We start from the raw sequence: 22,337 nt of genomic DNA on the forward strand, positions 1-22,337 counted from the left end.
AATGGTATCCATCCGGAAGTTGATGCAGGCGCAGTCACTGTTCCTGAAGCTCTGGGGTTTAGAGATACAATAAACTGGCGGTGGAAGCCAACAAAAAACGACTGACTGAAAGATTGGTGGCTTAAAAGCAGAAAAGTGACATAATATTAGTTATGTAGAAACAAAAATTCAAGAAATAGAATGATGGTATAGTTAACCAATCTAAACCAATAAATAAGATATAGGGATAAAAATGAGCATGATAGCTACTGCTACCACCCCGTTTCAAAGGGGACGCTTCTATATTTCATCCATTGCATCCATCCATAAGGGCGATCCAGTCCATTTATTCTATAGCCAGCTTTCGAGCAAGCGATTAACGTGCACTTTATACGTTACGCCTATCTTGGCCTCGCAAACATTTCATAGGTAAAGGGGCATTTATGCAAATGAATGAAACGAAAACGGCGAAGCTACTCTCGACAGAGCGCAGCTAACGCCATCGCTTAGCGCTATGGATAACTATGTAGGGCTAAAATCTTGACTTAAGAAAAACAGAAAAGCCTTGAAATTAAGGAAAAAATTATCAATACATGAAAAATGATGTTGAAAGGGCCCGCCTGGCCGCCATCTGAAGAGTCCCCAAAACACATTCGTAGATGTTCTTAGTTTTGACTTTCATCTTCAATTATTACTTTCTCGCGCGTAATCACATCAAGCAAGCCATATTTTTATGCCACATCGTTCAGCTTTCCACTTGTGTATGTGTTTATGGATGTCCCTGGTCCCGCCACACCAAAAGACGCATTGCCAATTTTCGACTTTTCCTAGCGCTAAAAAAAAAATAATCATTTCAGGAAGCCCACAATGCACTCACCAGTGTCGAAGTCATGGGCGATGGTGGGAACATATCCGCTGTGTCTTTCTCCTTGAGTCCAGTCTGTACTCTGACAAGGTCATCACCTGCAAAGAACGTGGACGTCACCACACACGTCATCAGGTTGCGGAGGGGAGCGTGACAACCAATTGTTAAACAAAGCATTTCGCTAATTTAATGCTTCCGCAACAACGTTCTTTGAAGGCAGATCGAACATTCTGCGTCTTCTGCAGAAGCAAGTTTTTATTTCGATGTCAAAACTCAAAATTTCAAAGCAAACAATTTTTCAAGTTCTTCCTGATTGGACAACTGCATACATGGTTATTCACGAAACTCTAGAAGAGCAAGCGCTAGCATGAATCTCTGCCGCTTTATCGCTGTGGACCAGAAATACTGCTGCATCCTTTTTTGGCACCGCATAACTCCTCCACAGAGGCGCACTGAGATTCTAATCTTTGATGGCGACGTGCGACTGCGCATCCCAACAATGAAAATTGCACTACGTCGCGACACATGATCGCGAACAGGCTTTCGGATTAGCTACATGGGAAGTCGACAATACAACTCTTACTATAATACAAGTTTACCAGGGTTTCTTGGCCTTTCTCGTTCACATGGTCATCTACTGATTGCATTTTCTTGATATCAGGAAATGTGTATTGAATAACATTGTATTGTGTCCCAATAGTGTCTGTAAGGAACGCGTGGCGACGGTCACGGCAACCGCGGTCGCAGATGTATCTTTGGTGGCCAGAAATAGTCCCGAGAATGAATGCAACAATGCCACAAGTGCGATGAACTAGCTCCAAAGCGGAATTAGGTGAGTCAGAGCGAACGCGGGGTTCTTAAACGACTGTTGTGACAGGGGGACCGTAACCAGACTGCTTTACAATGAGTTTTGTGAATAACTGCTGTGGGCCGAATCCATACCTGCAGCACATATTAAGGCGCCTATTATAGTGAGGCAATTTTGCTGCTGCATCATTCGATCACAAATTGAAATGGCATGGAAACTTCAGTCAATAAAAATTCAAACACTAACAATGTACTCGCTTAGATATTGACCTCCTGGGAGCACATTGGAGCAGCACAAATTCGTAACTATTCACACAAGCTTATCAAAATATTTTTCATTTCTGAACGTTGGCAAGCAAAGAGTACTAACATTGGAGTTTCTCAGTACTCCGCATTTAGAGCGTCATTGTTTCTAATTACCATTAAGGATTTGCCATCATGTCTTACATTTGCTGGATATATATTATATGCCGATAATACCACCACATTACCGTTGTAGAAAAGTAGATTCCTTAAACAGGGTATGTTTCTGGGCGAGTTGGTTATTCATTGTCAGAGAAAGAACGCTAGTGTTCGCCTGTGTTGGTTAGTTCCGCATTCGCCTGCCGTAATTTTTAATCGAGCTATTCTCTTTGCGCCATTGTTTATTGCCATAAGGTGTGATGCATCTGTGGTTTGTTTCTTTAGCCCGTCCTGTTTTTCAGTTTGCTAGGCGTATGACATTTTTGTCAGTGTCCTTTTACTTGCCTTTTTCGGTATTGCATTACTAGATTTCAGTGTTTTCATTTAGCGTCTTTTAGTTGTTGTTCATGTTTTCCATCCTTTTTCCTATTTTAGCGCCTTTACCTTCGCTGACATTTACAGCCTTAACTTTTAGACTGAGTTTATGCCCGCGCTGTTTTGTTTTTGTTATTGGTCTCATGGATTCATTTTCGCTTTTAGCCAGTTTATTTGTTGGTTTCCTTCAATATCGTTTTATCTGGGCTTCATGTGTGCCTCGTTGTGTTCCTTTGCATTTGCCCCGCCCCACACATTCAGTGTCACAGGGTTAATTGTGTTCATTATGAGATGCCGTTCCTTGGATCCTGATATTACCTTACTGCAAGAAACTTGGCTCTCTCCCAATCGTCCTTTCACAGTGAAAAATTACCGTGTTTTTAGAGCTGATCGCCCACACGGCAGGGGCGGAGGCTTCTTAACATTGATTTCAATAAATCTAGTTCATCGTGCTAAAGTGGTTCATGAATTTATTGGCCCTGATTGTGAGATACTTGCCGTGAAGTGAATTGTACCGCAGTGTGTCCCGGCCATAATTGTAAATATCTACTTTCCAACAGGCGTCCGTAGGACAGATTGTTTAGAACATTTGCTAACAATTAATTCAAATGTAGTTTTGGCTGGGGACTTCAATTCCCATCATGTCATATGGGGTTTCAGAATAGACTACAGTGGGCGGTTGCTTTGGTCTTGGTTGTCTAGAAATGATGTTCAATGTTATACTAGTCGCGCCTATACTTATGTGAGAGCGAATTCTCATTCAGCTATTGATTAACATTAGCTACAAATGGTATTGGAGTATCATCGTGGTCTACAATAAACTTCGGTACGTCAAGTGACCACTACCCTATCACTTTCAACATTGCATGTAATCAGATTAGGTCAACTGGTACATCGTGTAAATTTGTCAACATTACCCTGTTCAAGAAATGTCTAGGAGAGGCCTTCAGGTCATCTGCCCTGTAAGGCCGCGGTGGCCCTTTCTTTAATATTTCGGCGCGCGCGCCGCAGAAAACGGCGATGGGATGTTCTACAAGCTCCGAGAACGCAACGCGACCGATTACGTAATCTCGGCCACCGCGCTGCGCCTCCTCGCCCTCATCGTCATGGGCGGAGTCACGCGTGCATTCCCCCGCACGGTCCCGGCCCTCCTCCTCGCTTCGCGCCAGAGGGCCGCGCGTGCTGACCATGTTCGAGTAAATTCGAGACCTCTCCAGAGGGCCGAGGTGGGGAGGCATAGCTTTGGCAGCGCTAAGCTGTTTTCCGTTCCTCCTTCGCGCCTAGAAGTTTCTGCGCTGGCTGTTTAAGAGCGCGCCGCGCAGCCATCGAGGGTTCTGGTTCTGATTCTGATTTTGGTTTGATTCTCGCTTGTAGAAGACAGCGTAGCAGGCAGGCCCCGACTGAGAAGTCGTAAAAAGAGCGATGCGCTCAGTTTTCAGTTAGTCTTTCGCCCAGTCTCTTTAGTACAGTGCGTTGTCTCACTGCCTCGTGTAAATAAGTTTGCTGTATTTTGTGTTTGGGTCGTATAAAGTTAATTTTCGTTTTGTTACTGCAAGTTCGTCGTCCTACGTCTCATTGTGCGCTTGTGTGTGAACTACACGTCGCCTGCCGAATCGAGGAGCACCTTGGAGAGGTGTGGAAGATTCGAAGAAGAAAGAAGAACCTGACGTTTACTTGCCCCTTCTGATAAATCGAATCGCGGTCCTGAAGTATTGTCTTCAATTTTAAACGCAACTCGGCGATCAGAGTTTACTGTTCAGTCTGTCATTAAAAACAAGAATCATTCGAGCTGGTGGATTGAAGAATGTGAAAAAGCCTATCGTCTGAGGAAAGCCGCATGGAAGCGCCTAGCCCATAATCTGTGTCCAAACAATTTGATTAATTACAAATTCTTTGCAGCTTCGTTTAAAAGAACAATGTCCAAAGCTAAGGAAGAATATAATGCGAATCTGAACACCTATTTGTCTAACCCAGTCAACCGGAAATCTCTCTATGGAACGGAACGTACATGGACCATGGAACATGGAACGTACAAAAGTTTTGCCCTCCTTTCATACCACTCAGTCCACTGTTTTGTATAAAAAAGATGAATTAGATCAATTGGAATCAATTGCCCGAGGCCTTGCGGCGCGCTTTCAAGCTTGCACTACCTTTTCTTCAGCCCAATTGCAGTTTGGTAAAAACTTCACTGAGGTAACTATATCTGAAAAAATGTCTGTAGTAATTGCCTGCAATCGGCTGCCCCTTTCGTTGACATGCTGAAAATACTATTCAGACTTTGCCTCGGACCTATTGCAGATTGTGAATGGGTCTTTGGAAAAAGCTTGGATTTCACAAGCTTGGAAAACATCGAAAATAATTTTACTACAGAAAGACCAGGGGAAAGGGTTTGATCTCGACAACATTCGGCCAATTGCTATCACTTCAAATTTAGTTAAGCTTATAGAACGGATAGTCTTCTCTCGTCTCACGGATCATGTTCGTCTCAAAATCAGCAATAAGAAATATGGTATGCGTCGGAACACTCTGCTCTCGCTTTATAAGACCTATATACGATCAATACTTGAATTCGGCTCCATTCTCTTTTCTGGGTCCCCAAGGTACAAGCTTGAACCGCTGTTTGTTTTGAAACGACGAGCTCTGCGCCTTTGTTTAGGTCTGCCCAAATCAGTGGCCAATGCTTTGGTATACTTGGAAGTTCGGATACCTAATCTAAATTCGCGGTTTCAGCTTCTAACTGTGCGAACATATTTAAGGTCTTTGGAGCCTATCCCTGGAGTGGCTAACCCCATATTTACTTCGATCCCATCATACTTCTTTGATAATATTTGGCCTAAGTATAAGCTCCCTCAGGTTGTGTTTACCAATTCCCTTCTGTCGAAACTTTTAGGATCAATAACCTCTTTAGTACAAGTTATCCACCGGCGGCCTGATACTATAATCTCATTTGATGACACCCTCCCAGGGAGTGCTAAGCATTTGTCTGCCAATGTATTAAATGCCGTTATAGAGGTTTACCTAGACAATTTTCCGAGCCATATTGCCATTTTTACAGATGCGTATCAGCAGGATGAAAAAGCAGCTATTGGCATATACTCCCAGGCTCTTGACTCGAGTTATTCATTTCGGGTCCCAGACTATACGCCAATTTTCGCTGCTTAGTTTCTGGCCATTGAGTTGGCCTTGACTAAAATCCCTAGTAATATTTCTAAGGTTATTTTTCTTTCTGACAGCCTATACGTGCTGCCATCGCTCGAAAATTCGAAGGACACACTGCTTTGCCGTTCCCTTTATTTTTTTCTTCCTCCTCACATTTCAGATTTGCGTTTTCAATGGGTCCCTGGCCACTGTGGTATTACATATAATGAAAGGGCAGATTTTGTAGCAAAATCCGCTCTTAGTGGACCTTTTGTTCTACTCATACCTAATATCGTTTACTTAACTTTAGCACAATTTCAAAATTTCCAACGTTTCCATCACCTCAGTAGCGAGACTCTCCTTTCTGCACCAGATTACCAACACCTCAGATGGCCTTGGCGTGGCCGCATGTGTGTTTCAAGGCTATGCGAAGTGTCTATGACTCTCTTGCGCTGCAGATTACCTAAACTAAATCTGTATTTATGTCGTTCGGGGCTATCCGCTACTAACCTCTATGAGTCTTGCAAAGAGATTGAATCCATAGATCATGTTTTTCTCTTCTGCCAGAGGCTCGCATCTCTCCGCAAAATTTACTTAGCAGTTCTCCTCTCCTTCGGGGCAAGCGTCAAGGGATATGCCTTAAAACCAGTGTGCGATTCTATTCATGATTACATAATTTCAACAGGTAGATTCCTATGCTAGGTACGAATTCGTTACCTTTTCTTTTCCTTTTTATTTTTTTTCCAAATTCTAGTTAAATATTCATATTTATCTGAATATACTGCAGTCCTTGAATATATATATACTTTCAATCTACAATGCACCCTGGCCAATCCCCCGCCGTGGGTATGTGCCATTTTGTCTGAGGTGATCATCATCATCATCATCATCCTGGTGGCCTCGTTCTCTGCTTTCTCGGTGCCCTCGCTCAGCGGCTACAGTAGTCCTGCTGTGTAAGAACTGTTACAATATCACAATCAGCCAAAACCCTTGCATTCACGTTATCTCTAGGCCACGCAGGCACGTTCATACGGCTCGGTTGAAGCGGGGCTTTATATGTTGCCTGGTAATTTAGCTATCGCGTCATCGCGAAGGTGGGAGTGGAAACAAGAGAAAGATGTGCCATAGTGGAAGGCTTCAGACCACCGCGCGATAGAGGCTTTCGCCTCATCACACTTTAGTGGTCAAAAGTGCCCCCTATGGCATAAATAAAGCTGAAACCATAGAGTAAACTACTATGTGCAAAAGTCATGTCTGTACTTTCAAGCCGAACCTAAGCGTAGCCGTTCAAATGGATATCGCATAACTGCGGGTTTAGCTGCAGTCTAAACCACATCTAATGTTTTCTTCGAGAATACAGCCAATTGATTTTCGTAAAAAATTTAGCTTTATAATGCGAGCGCAGGAAAAACTTTCAAGATAATTTTCGCAACGCTTCGGAAGTATACACCATCGCATTCATCGATATCTCACAGTCCAAATTACAAAATGATCCAGAGCACTCCATGTTAGTCATCCTAGAAATACTCCAGATAACGACACCCTGGTACTCCTCCAGCTATGCGATATACACTAATTCAATGCAAGCTATACATGCAAATCCTGAGATAGCATTTTCGTAAAATCAGACACGATATACATGAGACCGTCACTAAACTTCATCCTGCCATATAGTCCCACCAATGTGGACTTCTGAGTCCCGCTGATATCCCAGACAATAAGAAACAGCATCTACTCACCCCCAATCTTCACAACCGTGCGGCTGGTATCCCTTGTTCGTCATCTTGTTCGAATCGGCATGATCCTTGCACCCTCCGGAAGCGGCTCACCTCCTCACCAGATCACTCTAGCAGCCGTCACTGATCTTCCCCGCCTGGGGAACCTACGAGCAGCGGCGAAGAGCGCGAATGAAAAACTGTCGTCGGCAGCTGCTTCACCATGAGAGCAATCCTTATTTCCCCTCAGTCCCCTTCGAAGGTTGCGGGGCTGGCAATCGGAGAGAGTCATGGATCGAAGACGGAGTGACGAAAATAAAATCATGCGCCCACTTATACTCCCAGAAAGGCAGAAAGCACCCCCCTCCCATCCGAAAAGAAGTACGCAGCCACGAAGGACGAAGCAGAACGACCGCACAGCTGCCTATTTGGCCCCTCTGGCATGTGCTGCCTGCGCGCGGCTGAGGGAAATCAACGCATAATTGGGACATCTAAATAAACAACTTACTTGATCTCGGCGGCTACAGGCATTGTCCGAGCTAGCTGAATGGCGTTTGGTTCCGAAACCGGAGCGTCATAGGCCCCGCATCGATTTGACAGAAGACACCGCTACCTAATCGACATACGTAAACCCTCTCTATAACAACTGCTGCAAAGCTTTTTCTGGCCCAGTTACATCCGTCACCCCCTCTAATTTCAAATTTTCCGGCTCGACCACTTAATACACCTCACGCCTGCCCGTTCCTTACGACGTAGCCAACCCTAATATATACGAAACCAAAGCTAATCTGGTACAATCTCTGTTTTTCTCCCCTTATCATTCAGTTTCTCTATTAAGCATGGACCAGCGCGGCAAGTCTCTTTCACCTCGGGTAGCTGACGAAGAATGTGACTTCAGTAACCTTATACCAGAATATCGGCAATGCTAAATTTCTATTGTAATTAAACTTTTTTGTCCCCCCCTCTCTCTCTCTCTCTCTCTCAATTCTGTTCATAGAATTCCTTACGCAGAGCATTATAACATGCAACAGGAGAAATTGCGCTTCCACATTCCACAGCTGCAACCACATGCAACGCAGCAGTGAACACTCAAAATTAGCACAATAATTTCATACAATTATGGATCACATTGATTTTATATTACAGCGAGATGTAGCTGCTGTGCGCGCCTAAAATATATTCTAGGTCAAATGTATTAACAAGGAGGGAAGGTCCACTATGATTGTCACCGTTTTCATACAGCATCAGTCTATACTTTCCATTCTCAAAATAACAAAATATCCCCAATTTTCTATGCTAGCCACTGTTGGCGAGCAGGTGGCGCCTGTCGTCAATAGACCAGGAAACTTAAAGCCCAAGTACGCAACCATCGCATAGCAAAAGCTGTCAACTCTCTATGTTTCTATTCGTTGACCTTTACCGGTGGGCATATTGACCAATAGGAGCAGGGCTAATTGGAAGCTTTGTGAGAGGGTTTCTGATGTGATCGCGTATTTTGGCCCCTGGACATCTCGCGATTCTTGTGCCTTTATACTGGAAAACGCTTTCAATTAGCCTCCACTTGACCTTGAACTAGAGAATGCGTCACGGCTATACGGGTAAATGACCCACTACGAAATAAAACGAATGCCCTGCGATTCTCCATGAATTCGCGGCTAAGGTCAACGCAGGGCGCTGACATGAAGGTATTTATGCTAAAACAGTCACCCAAGACAAGCCGCAAATATATTGTTGCGAAGAAGATCGGCAGTGGCTCGAGAGGGGCGCTAGGCAAACCATTAAATCATCTTTCACCCTGTCGCCGTGCTGTGCCGTCTTATCGCCACGTAACATTTTGGTTGGAGGTATGGTATATGTCATCCTCATCTTCGAGCGTCGACGCTATCCATTCGCCGGGACCATCGGCCGAGATCCCGTTGATATCGCCGCGCAGCTTCGCCCCAGCCCTTCTTGCCCAGACCCGACCAGATGCAACTGCCGCCGGCCCGCCCCCACCCCGGATCTGAAGACAAGGCTCACAGACGAACCAACCATTGCCGAGACAAGACTTAAGACTGGAAGGACCGAACCGAAGTACACGAACACACAATACTCGCCCAGCCGCCAGACGCGGCCTCGCGCAATTCATCCCATGGATGTTTTGGTGGCAGATAGTGGAATTCCAGCGGAGGCGGATCACCCAAGCGTCATCGTAGTGGAAAGCAAATCACGCTCTTCTATCTTTTCTTCAACATCCTCGCCGTCACGTCACCACCTCGGTGGTCCCAGGAAGGGCTGCGAAGAAGATCGGCAGTAGCTCGAGAGGAGCCCTCGCGTTAGGCCAGTCATGAAATCATCTTTCACCCTGTCGCCATGTTGTGCAGTTTTCTTACTTGTCGCCACGTAACAATATGTAATCCAGGGCATAATCAAAAGCTGAAGGAAGGATATTCTAATGTTTATACGCTAGGTATGACGTAACCAAGGGAGCGCAATCTATCGTCCCAATGTTATTACTCTGTTGACAATGTCCGGCCCAACAAAGATCCAGTGCATTGTCAACGTATAGTAACAATATTGTGATGATGGTTTGTGTCGCCTAGGAACGCACTTACTTGTTTCGAAGTCTTAGGCAACGATGGAGGAAAGTGCCACGTTGTGCCTCTCCAGGAATTCGGCGCCCACTCGCCGAAGGTGGTGACCTGCAGAGAGCACGGACGTCACCATACGCGCCACCAAGGAGCAGGCGGAAGCGTGATAGATTGAGAGCATGATATACTTAATGCTTGTACGACAACCTATATAGGGTCGGAAATTCCACAACACTAATATTCTTCCCATGGTCTGTGCTGTCTGGGACGGCATTCGCCACTTAATGGTGGGCGGAAAGACAGACAAGCTTGGGCCAAGAAATGAAGTCGTGAGGGCAGAAAGAAGAGCGGTTTGACCCTTCAATGGCACCGAGGCACAATTTTCGTGTTTTTCAGCCGAGCAACTCTCGTTTCTTTTTTTTTGTTATGTCTCTGAACACAAGGTGACACAAGATTAACACATAAGTTAAGTTTTATCGTTGTAAACTTAGCGACCGGGTGCGAAACTGATTCCTGACACATGAGAAACGTGCTTAAAAACCTTTAATGCGCACGGCTGACGCCATCGTTGGACGCTAAGTTAGCACCTTGGGTTACATCCCCCTTTCTCCCCCCCCCCCCTTTCTCCCATCCCCCTTTCTCAACTTATGCCTTGTGGCAAACTCTTCGAAAAAAAAAAGTAGCGTTTAGAAAGCGTATTGAGCCGGAATCACAGTATATTTCACATACGACCGGGGAGGAGAAAGAAGTTGTTAGACCTTACTGCCGAGAGATCGGAAGTACGCGTCCAGAACTGTTACTGAGCCTTGCCTATAACTAATTAAAGTCCGGACAGAGGCTCACAGATTGGCACCTTCTGAGAGGCGTTTCGAAGTTGTAGTTTCTGTACCTCGAATGTGCAGCTCCGAGAAGGGTGTGATAAGTGCAATAGAAAGACGCTCAGATCTTCGCGGCACTACTGTTCTACAACTCGGCCACCGATTTTTATCTGTTGTAGGCCGTCATTCCACCCGCCACCGCTCAGGTGGTGGACGACGGCTGTTGTGACGCGCGTACTTCGAGAGTCTATGGGTTCGTTTCTTCAAGCTCCCCGCTGCGGTAGCTCAGTGATTGGGGCGCTCGACTACTGACCCGAGAGACCAGGGTTCGATCCTAGGCGCGGCGGCTGCGTTCCGAGAAACGCGAAGCGCAAGGCCCCTGCTTGCTGTGCGATGCCAGTGCACATTAAAGAAACTGGTGTAGTTGAAATTCTCCAGAGCCCTCAGGAGCGGCAACCCCTCATAGCCTTAGTAAATTTGAAACGTTGAAGGGTATAGGCCGTATTCCATCTCTAAGCTGATTCACCCCGACTTCCTCTCTTCGCTCCGCCTACCGTAGTGCCTTGGCTCCGGTAGATGACGTCGCTACATACGGCCAATTCATTAGCTGTAACGCGACCGCCGACAGCGCGGCGCAGCTGCGCCTGAAGACGCAGCTAGGAGATGAAAAAGCAAGCGAGGAAAATGGCATGCTCATAAATCGTGCTGCTGCCGTGGTTCTCATCTGCTAGGTAGTTATAATTTGTGTAAATCAGTCCTTGCCGTAATCGGCTGGGTTGCATCGGTGCACGATGAAATCGCCATTTTTTTACCCGCTGAATATATCAAGAATAACATCTGCAAAGAGCACACATTTGAGTAAACAACTTAACCCACCAAATAACTATTTGCGATCGTTACTTTCGGAACACATTACTGTCGAAGGCATTTAATTACCGGCACATGAATTACTTCCAAAAGATACTTTCTCAAGACAGTACTAACAAATGGAACAGGGGACAAGTACGTGTAGTACAATGGAACGTTACAATTTTCAACCAAACAAAGCCAAGAGCACACAGAAGATAGAACAAGCGCTCTAGTACACGCACATGAAACTTTATTCGAGCGGCTCCTTTAAATATATTTGTGGAGACCCGACAACGAATGTATATCTGTGGTGCATCTCCACACTCCTATACACTGATGATTACATGAGAAAGGTTTTCAGTTTGATATCGCGCCGTCCACTGTTCATGCCCCTTTCAAATATCCCCATTCATAATTGTCTTTCAAAGTGGCATCCAGTTAGCGGAACATATAAGGGGGACCACACAGGCGCTGGTCCCCCTTATGTGTTGCACTGGAAGTGTTCCAGCTTAAAAACATCACCAATCTCGCTTACTTTATGCGTAGGCAAAGTAATGAAACACGCATTCCTCAATGGAGTAAACACCCATCTCGAACTAACAGGTGCCTATACCCACACTCCGTCATCAGGTTTCGGCCTCATCTCTTGATGCAGGGCGCTGACTCGACCTCAAAAGCGCATTCGACGAGGTCGCCCATTCGGCGATTCTGGCCAAAATCTCGCGAGTGAACCTCTGAACAAAAGCCTGTAATTACGTAAAAGACTTTCCCGCCAACAGAAGCGCGCATGCTCGTAGCGGGAGATATCAGGTTTGAGGAGAAACCGCTGGGAAGCACCGGCACCCCACAATGGTCCGGTTATTTCGCCCATGATTTTGAACCTGGTAACGATTGGCCTTGCGCATAAGCTCAAAAAAGTAGAAATCGTGCATCACACAGCCTACGCCGACGATATCACGACCTCGGTCAACCGTGGCAATGACGGCTAGCTCGAATATTTGCTACAGGAAGCGACAGATGTCGCGGAAAAATACCTGAGAAATACAGGGCTCCGCTGCTCGCCCAAGAAGTCGGAGCACCTGCTGTATCACCCCTCGCTGAAGGGACGACCATCCAGCGGATCGAAAAAGGCAGAATATGAAGAAATCAGGTTAAACACGAGTGACGGTGGTAATATCCCCATAGAGATAAAAAATCTCATTGCCAGAGAATACAACGGCGTAAACGGCACGACGGTCAGTAAGCTTGTATACACAAGACTGCTAATGCAATGAGAATATTAAAAAGAATCACCAATAGAAGAAGTGGCATGAGTGAAGAGAGCCTGATACGACTCGTGCACTCTTTTGTCATATGCCACATAACCTACATGGATGCCTTTCACAATTGGTACAAGGCGGAGAAGAACAATATAGACATAATTATACGGAGAGTCCAGATTCGACTATCACAGAGCTCCTGCTACAATTAGGATTCCACGACACGTTGGACGAGCCTGCAAAAGCGCATCACATATCGCAGCTAGAAAGACTAACGACCACCGCGGCTGGACGACACATACTCGAGCGGCTTGGCACTGGCTACCACCGTCAACGCGGGTAGAAAGAAATTATCCCGCGGAATGTCAAGAACGCACAAGTACAGAGAAACGTACACCCAACATATAATCAAGGCAGAAGACAAGTCAGAGCCGCGGGCCTGGTGCGGAACTAAGGAAAAGCGAGGGAAGCGCGCTTCGTTTACGTACGCTGCCGGGTATCAAGACTGTCGTCGAAATTGCCGGAGCCCTTGTCTGATCCATCAGCGTAAAGTCCTGACACGCTGAAGTGGCCGAAGTATTAGCCATCGCACTAGCCATAACTGATCCCGATTGCGGGGTCGTTGAAAGCGACTCGCACACGGCCATAAAGAATTACGCCAAGGAGAGAATATCCGCGGAAGCCTGTTCTATGAAGCGGAAACTATGAAGAGCTCAGGCAGTCGCCAGGAGGCAATTACAAACAAATACATACCCTAACCCGCTGCAGTACTACATGATTTACTCCGAAATACATGCCACCAACACATGCAAGCTCTGCAAGACAAACATTAGCAACTCTTCAACACGCACTCCGGGAGTGCAAGGCACAATTGACTGGCGTTAATCCCGAAATCCTCTCGCCGAGGTGGTCCTTCATTCTGCGCAGCTCCAGCCTCAACGACCAACTCGGGGCCGTCCAGCAGGTCCTCGTGGCGGCGAAGAGACCAGGGCCCGTATTCCGAGTTTGCATCGTTATCGAAGTGTCGCTAGCTCACATGACTTCGAGTCATCTGATTGGTCAAAACGTCGGAACTGGGTGCTGCCACTACGGAACCGGAAGAGATGTCAACGTCATGTGTCGGTGTTTCCACCAATCAGCTGTCTTGAGGTCGGGGAGATAGCGACACTTTCGATAACGACGCAAACTCAGAATACGCGCCCAGATTTCAAACTAGGCCCAGTCGCGTTAAACCCTGCCGGACACCAAATGAAGTTATTCCTCCTCCTCCCGAAAGCATGAGCCAACTAGTCAGGAAACAAATGTTCATATTTGTCTCATTGAAATTTAAAGTTGGAAGCCTCAATAATCAATCATAATTAAGTGGTGACGCCAAGTAGGTAAGAAAGCGTATGAAGATTTTTAAAATGGGCAAATTATCTCGGTCATTGTCCACAATAAAAAAACGGCTTTGCGGTGCGCGGCTCGAACTCCGATTAAAGGAATGCCGAGCACTTCTTGACACAACCACTCAGTGCGAAATCATGCGGTGACTAGTATCCTTGACGCGATAACGGAACATCCTCGTGACGTCCCGGACGTTTTTTTTTTTTTTTTTTTTTTTTTTTTTTTTTTTTTTTCCCGCGCCAGCACATAGTTTCGGCAGTGAAAGCCGGAGCGAGCGGTGAATAACTTTCTGGTACACAGGCCGCGTTTCGCGATGCTACGCAAAAAAAAAAGAAAGAAAAAAAAAAGAATAGCAGCCACTGTACACCAAGGAGTACTTCGTACGCACTCTGTCACACGGAACACGAACCACTTGTGATCGCTCTCCAAACGCGCCTTCTTTTAACGGACATTAACTGAGGCAGTTAATGCACAGGTAGTGCGTCAAGGGGCAACTGTAAATTGAACAAAGCTAAGGCAAGCGCAACCAGAACCGCGTCCACCGCACATTCCGGCCGTTTAATAAAAATCGCCACAATCGCTGCATCATGTGGTTATCGCAATTATGTATATTTTTGGAAGAGGAAACACAGCACGCGGGGGAAATTCCAAAAATTCTGGAGTTCTGGAAATTCGGATTTGCTCGGGCACCGGGAAGTTGAACAGCCTTGCGTGACTTTGAAAACAACGTCTCGCACGATTCGGTTCATTCGGAATTGTAGGATTTATAATTAGTCTCAAAGCGGCTCGGAATATGAGAGACGCCATAGTAGAAGACTTCGAAAATTTCGACCACCTGCGGTTTTTAAAGTGTGCTGACATCGCATAGTACACGGGCGCCTTGCTTTATTTTTTTTTTTTTTGCCTCTATTGAAAAGCGACCGTAGCGGCCTGAATTCGATTCTGCGTCCTTGGGTTAAGTATTTGAGCGCCCTAGCTCTGAGCCACCGCGGCGGGGCACCCGGGGCACCCTTCAACAAGAATACTTATTACTCGTTACGAAACATTCTGGTTTCCAGTACTAACGATATTCGAGCTCCTTACCTATCTCCCGTCACAGTCTTTTGTATACATTACAGCTCTCGCGCATGAAATCAGTCCTATGCGGTAAGATGATCATTTCGCTCACAGATGAATGCAGTAATTTCTGAAATAGCGACACTGCCTTCATTTGCACATGTCAAAGGCGTGCGGTTAGCACCCTTGGACATGCGACTTGGTGTTGCCTGCACCTTCCGCTCCTAGATTTTCGCATGTCCTCCAGGTTAACAAGAAGTAATTACAGGTATCTATGTTCTGAACTGACTAAAAGTTCGATGAATGCAACCTTCGCGAAGAAAGGGGGCAAAATTGGCCGATCGCCATCCCACTCACTGCGTTTGCGCCGGCGGCGAACAAGTTATGCGTCCAAGTTCACAGATGAGAACACACATCCAAATAGGCCGAGACTACACGTTGGCGTAAGTTCTTCCGTCCGCCATAGAAGAGGAGACCTGCTCTTGGCGCCGGTGGTCAGAAGATCAGCTGGCAAGAACTTGTTGTTGGGCTTCGATTACATCTAGAAGGCGAAACTGTAGCTAGTCAAGAATGCTGTATTTGAGTTAGCAGTTATGACTACATTAACATGGTCAATCAGTGTCTGTTTTGGACAATTTGATGAGAAAACGTTTCGAAAGGTGATGCTTGGTTGGCCGCCCACCGCGTCTTTGCAGCCTGTTAGGCCTATTACAAATCGCTTCAAAATCAACGCGCAGGCGCACGATGTGGATAGTATAATCTTTGGTCGTCTCATCCACTTTAAGTTATCAGCGTCCCAGTTATCAAGTGATTGGCTGCTGCAAAGGCAGAGAGAGATATTATAGTCTTTGGTTGGAATCGCCACGAGTCTCATCCACTTTAAGTTATCAGCATCCCAGTTATCAAATGCATGGCTGCTGCAAAGATCGAGATATTTAAAGGCAGAGCATCAGATATTTTTTGCCAGCCCCTGACAGTTCTTCGTCACGTGACCGGTATTTTGAACCAACGCGACCTTGTCCCAGAATTTCAAAAATAATTCAACTTTTCCGTTTCTTATATCATTTTACTTTTTTATATAGTTTTTCTTGTGGGAACGGCGAAAGATATAGTGCTACATATTTTTCGTTGTTTATCAGCCACTCCACTACATGAAACGCAGCGATATAAAATTGAGACAAAAACCACGTCTTATACACCGGAACATACGGTTCCGGCTTGAAGAAGTAAAAGAAGCTGTATCGTGAAGACCTTCACGGCGAGTGATTAGAGGAACGAAAAGTAAACTGTAGCAGGAGGAGGAGGAGGAAAAAACTTTATTAAACGAGCGAGTTTGGACCCTTCAAGGGCCCAGGGCCACCGCACGGCCCTCACATTACGCGCATGTGTCCAGGTCACGTAGGGCCATGGCACTGGCACCCCGGTCCACACAGCGAAGTTGTATGTCCAGGTCCTGCGACGTAAGGAGGGCCTCCCATTCCTCCCATGATCCGATGGCGGGCTGTCCCTGCGGGGGAGGATCGGCAGGGCAGCCGAAAAGAATGTGGTCCAAAGTGGCGTGCAACTCTCCACAGAGAGTGCACTCAGGGGAAACGGGTCGGTAGTAGGATAGGCGTTGAGGGGTGAGAAGCGTTCAGGTTTGAAGACGCCTCCAGAGGATTTGTTGGGAGTGAGACAGCTGGGAGTGGGGAGGGGGGTAGAGTCGACGGGCAAGGCGTGCTTGCTGTGTGAGCTCAGAAAATGTATGTGCCCGCTCCCTCGAGAAATCCCGGCATGGGTCGCCATTTGCCCGGCTAATAAGTCCTTGGGCTATGTTATCGGCGGCCTCATTTCCGGGATTACCAGAGTGAGCCGGCACCCATATAAGCTCAATACGCCTGTCAGAATTCAGGGTGCACATTCTCGATATTTGGTACGCGGGAGGATGGACGCGTCCGCGGGCAAAGTTAAGTATGTCTGTTTTGGAGTCGCTAAGTATGTAAGCCGCATCTGTTTGGGCGATTGCTAAGGCTATAGCCACTTCCTCTGCTTCTTCCGAGTTACAGGGAGGGTCTATGAAGTGAGTGAGTGGGGGGGCTGCTGGATTGTAGGCCACAGCTACCGAACGGTCTGAACCACATGCGGCGTCCACCCAGCGGACATCCTCTGCAGTTCCATAGTGTTTATGGAGAGCTTTGGCTCGCGCGACGCGGCGGGATTGATGGTGTTCTTGGTGGACGTTCTTAGGAAGAGGTTTGAGGATAAGCGCTGAATGCACGGCCTGAGGGAGAGGGTTTAACTCTTCAGCATGTGCGGGTATGCGAATGCCGAGAGTATCCAGTATATGTCGTCCTGTTTGCGTGCCAGCCAACCGAAAGTACTGTGTGTACCGATGTGCCTCTATAAGTTCTTGTATATTGTTGTGCATTCCTAGTTTTAAGAGCCTGTCCGTGCTAAAACTGTAGCAAACACTCAAGCCCCGCGTTTAAGAGGATCCGAGCAAGGTCGCCTCCTCCCGGGTGGACTAGGAGGCGACCGTTCTCTTACGAAATTGTTTCCTTGCGGGTAACCAGGAGATCAGTGCATGAATAGAAATACTTGACAGTGCACATTTCATCGATATTGGGAGCTACACACTCCGCATCCTCGTTCTAATACGTGGTTCACCGGCTCAGTCTCACTGGGCATAAAATTTAAATAGGCAATGCTATCCTCCGAAAAGAATTTCTGCATGTTTAGCTCGGCAATAAAATCAAGCGAGTCTCGGCACAAAACTCGTGAAAACGATGGCAACGGTAGTTTTGTCATTACACTTAGGTCGTGATCGTGACAGTCTCTTCCTTATTGACCAAAAGAAGCCTCACAGCTATCGCTCGGACTGGCCAGCTGGCGCTGAGGAAAGGGCAAAATAGAACACACACACACACACACACACACACACACACACACACACACACACACACACACACACACACACACACACACACACACACACACACACACACACACACACACACACACACACACACACACACACACACACACACACACACACACACACACACACACACACACACACACACACACACACACACACACACACACACACACACACACACACACACACACACACACACACACACACACACACACACACACACACACACACACACACACACACACACACACACACACACACACAATGCTGACAGGTCGGCGGCGCGTTGTGTGAAGTCAGGAGGGAGACCATAACACAAACTACTACTTATACGCTACATCTGTACTAGCTGCGGCGTTGTCAAAGATAGCTGCCCTGCAATGGGAACCGGACCCTTGAATCCCGAGCTAAATACGCATACCTCTAGGACACGCAGAAGTATTCGTACGGTTTTTCGTAAAGGTAAGCTTTATACCTCTTTTCCGGGTGTTCTTTTACATGAAATGGTAGCCTACTTACGACTGTACCAGAGGCTTGGTTACAGCAACGTTTTGTATATCGCGTATAGTCTTCCACATAATGAGGTAGCTGATGACTGTATGGTAATAACTAAGGCAACGACTGGTGGTCACGACTGTATGGCAACGCCCCGTTAATACTTCGATTACTCTTGCGCCCATACTTTAAGAGACGCGTGCCCGTTCCTTATCACAATTTCCGATAACAGGTTAAATTATTTACAAAATTTACCGTGTGCGCAGGTAATGAAAAAATCGTATTTACGTGCTTTACAAAACGGTCGTATTTACAAAAAGGCCGTTCTTATTTATTTATATTTATTTATACAAATACCTCACAGGTTCCAAACATGGAACATTGTGTGAGAGGGAGGGGTTACAGTATGTTACAGGTTACAGTGGGAGGGGTTACAGTGTGGTGCCCGAGGCACCACACACCGTGGCAGCCGCGCTGCCAGGATTCCCGGAGTGCACCGAAACACAGATCAGCTCTACTTTAGCGCAGCATAAGGGCTTAGAGAGGAAGATAATCTGCATCACTGTACGAAATCATTTGTTCTGACTATATATATGGACTGATTCTTTCACTGCCGCTATTTCGAACGTCGCCGGAGGAGCTGAACGTCTTCGAAGTTCTTGCTGTGTTGCGCATATAACGTATTTGCTGTAATCGAAACATCGATATACCAAAATGCAAAGAGAAAACTGTAATCACGGCAATCCGTCACTCGAAGATATGAATGGACAGTTAATGAGAAAATACACGGCAGCGCAAGGAGACCAGGACGGCGCTGACTCAACTTTTATTACGAACGAATTGCATATCAGCTCCGATTCCACGATTTTTCGCGTTACATGCTGTTTGTTCTTTTTTCTAATAACAGTGCTAACAAGTACGGCAGAAAACCTTCAAAATCTTTTCCGTCACGAGCATTTTTTACGTTGTTAGCGTGTTCTCTGAAGTTTTCCACAGTTTAATGGAAGCTCGTAGACTACGTCGACTTCTGTGCACTCAACGAAGGGCGGCGATGCTTCTTGCCGCAGTTCCTTTGCTTCGTTGTCTCTGAATTAGTTACCTTGCACAGCTTTGATAGCTTGTGAGGAGCAAAGAAAACGTCTTTCACGTCGTACCGCTGCGCTGCCTTTTTCAGGTTGTGTGACAGTTTGTAAATGTAAGGTATCACAGCTACCTTTTGCCTATTGTGCGTGGGCATCACACAAATTCACATCAGTGTGCATCTTTCTGATGAGGCCTTCAGCAACCGAAACGAGAAGGTGCTGCGGATAACCGGCACTGCTCAGTCTTTCGGCTAGATGGTTGAGCGCTTTTGTGACGAGATGCGGAAACATCGTAGGTGACGTTACCTTGCCAGCTTACGTGGAACGTGTCCTTTCTCTCGGGCTGTTTGCTGGGTTTGCTGTGCCGCCTAGGGGATCACGGTTAAAGCAACTATATTTGGTTCGCAAGGTGTCTCGATATAACCATGGCGGAGGCAAGTGCTCGAAAGATGTTAATGTTCTATACCGATGCAAGGACTCGGAACCTATACCTGTCAGACGAGCGGCCTCCTTCACACATGACCACTCGTTTCGTCTCCATCTGAGTGACAATGAGGGTGGATTGGCTGTAACGCCTAGCACAGTTTTTGAAACAGTTTTTTTAGGGGTGCTAGTTCGTCGGCCTTCACCAATCATAGAACTGTATCCCTGACCAAAGTCAAAACCCGCGCAAAGAAACTGTGCGAACGGTTAAACCTTTCCGAGCTTGTGGCGATCGGAAAGAGCAAGAATAACATTTTATATGTATACTTTAGCGCGAAAACCCATATGTCACATGTGCAATGAAGGACTATACTGTCTCTGAATCATCTGGGAAATGGCAGCATTCTGTCTCAGGTTTTTTAGAATGAGAACTTACGCTTTTACCCATCAATGATCATTTTCTGGTCAACAACTCTAACCAGGTTCTAGAATTTTTTAAAGCACCTGTATCGTAGAATAAACGGCGGTCTTCCGGTTGCAGGTCCATACTGTCCCCATACCTCATGTCGCCGAAGGACCGCATACCCCCGAAGCAAAAGTTATCACAGAGGGAGTGAAATAGGCTGCCACGATGCAGAATGGCATTATAATAGGAATAGGTTTGTGGTACAAATCACGAATGGAATTCTCGTGTCATTGCAGACAATGCGCGTGCGCCCGTCACCACGCCCGGTAGAAGACAACCTCTGGTTCCTGCAGATCTGCGGTACCGGGGGTGGAGCACCACGAAGAACCACATGCCTGCCAGCCACGGCGTGCAGCAACGAATTGCTCGCGCACACTGCCCTCCCGTAAACCTGCGGTCAGCGGTGCTATCGTCATTTTAAATACACAACTTCGCTAGCTTCTTTCGACAGTGGCGGCGCCTACAGTATTTCTGATACCCTGTTCGCAATGACGGTGCGCAATGTCATCCGATCATCAGAAGGTCGCAGGATCGAATCACGGCCGCATTACGATGGAAGCGAAATAAAGTATACGATCATCGTACCGCGATGACTGTACAATTATTTGCATCACATATGCATGTAGAGGTCGTGACTATAGGGAAGATGTACCACTGCTTTCTCTACCTGCCGCTCGCATAGCAGCAGTTCCGCTAAACGGATCCGCATTTCCTCTGACCTCTCCTTCACGGTCATCCAAGCCAAGCCTATTGTCCCACGCCTACACCGCCTGTTCTTCCTGTTGGAATGCCAGTGCACGTGAATGAACCCCTAGTCATCGATATTTCCGGAGCCTTCCACATCCGCGTGCCTCAAAGCTTTCGACGTTCAGCCTGGTATTCCATACTCTGCGCACGCCTGTCAATCGTAGTCACCACATAACGCATGACCTGATTGCACCCTATGCAACACCCATACATTACGCCCGATACTCCGCAATATATGACATACGGCTGAAAACGCGTGAGAAGGGCTACGTTTCTCTATCGACTTCTTCGTGCATGGGTACGGCCCCATTGCGCACTTCCGACCGCGCGGGCGGGCGTGTGTATACTGACGTGCAGGATTTCGCGCTCGCGTGAGGACGGAACACGCGCGCATGAGCAGTCTATCTGTATTTCGAAGAGTGCGGTGCGTGAGTGGTCGGGTCCGTAACGGTACGTCGAGATCAATCGGCGCTTGTCGGGGCCCGAAGACACCGGTACATCAACTCACGCGCGCTGTCGTGCGCGCCTGAAGGTGAAACTGTCTTGTATAGCTACCGGAAGTGATCGCTGCGGTTGTAGCCAGACGGTAGCTCTCCCTTCTCAACCCGAATCACGCAAATTATGGACTCTCAGCAGCGTCCAGAACTCCCGCTTGCGCAAGCAAGCTTACGCGTAAGTTACGGGGGTAATCCAGAATAACGCCAGATTCCCCGCGGAATCTCTCTAAAGCATTTTACCCCAGGCACGCCTGTATACTGTCGCAGGCTGTTAGCAGGGAGGTGTGCATGTCACTCATTCAAACACTTGCAGCTGAACTGGAGCGAGTGCAGCGACGTGCACTTCGCTTTATCTATTCTCGCTTCCGAAGACAAGATCAGGTAACCCCACTTTACACTTTAGCGAACTTGCGCCCTCTTCAATGTCGCCGGAAACAAAAAAGACTCATTCTTTTCTATAAGATTATGAACAACATGGTACATATAAGCAG

At 46.9% G+C, this 22,337-nt stretch overlaps 1 long non-coding RNA gene across 1 annotated transcript; it reads right to left on the minus strand.

Moving 5' to 3' along the window:
* Positions 1-855: 855 nt before the first annotated feature.
* On the minus strand, positions 856-15,906 carry LOC146182418 (uncharacterized). Its single transcript, XR_014700055.1, has 4 exons — positions 15,577-15,906; positions 9,876-9,962; positions 7,306-7,448; positions 856-942 (listed from the first exon to the last, which is right to left on the minus strand). It is a non-coding gene; the product is annotated as an uncharacterized LOC146182418 (long non-coding RNA).
* Between the last annotated feature and the right edge of the window lie 6,431 nt (positions 15,907-22,337).

This window comes from Amblyomma maculatum, chromosome 8, assembly GCF_055883805.1.
Source record: "Amblyomma maculatum isolate TAMU_Amacu chromosome 8, ASM5588380v1, whole genome shotgun sequence".
NCBI lineage: Eukaryota > Metazoa > Arthropoda > Arachnida > Ixodida > Ixodidae > Amblyomma > Amblyomma maculatum.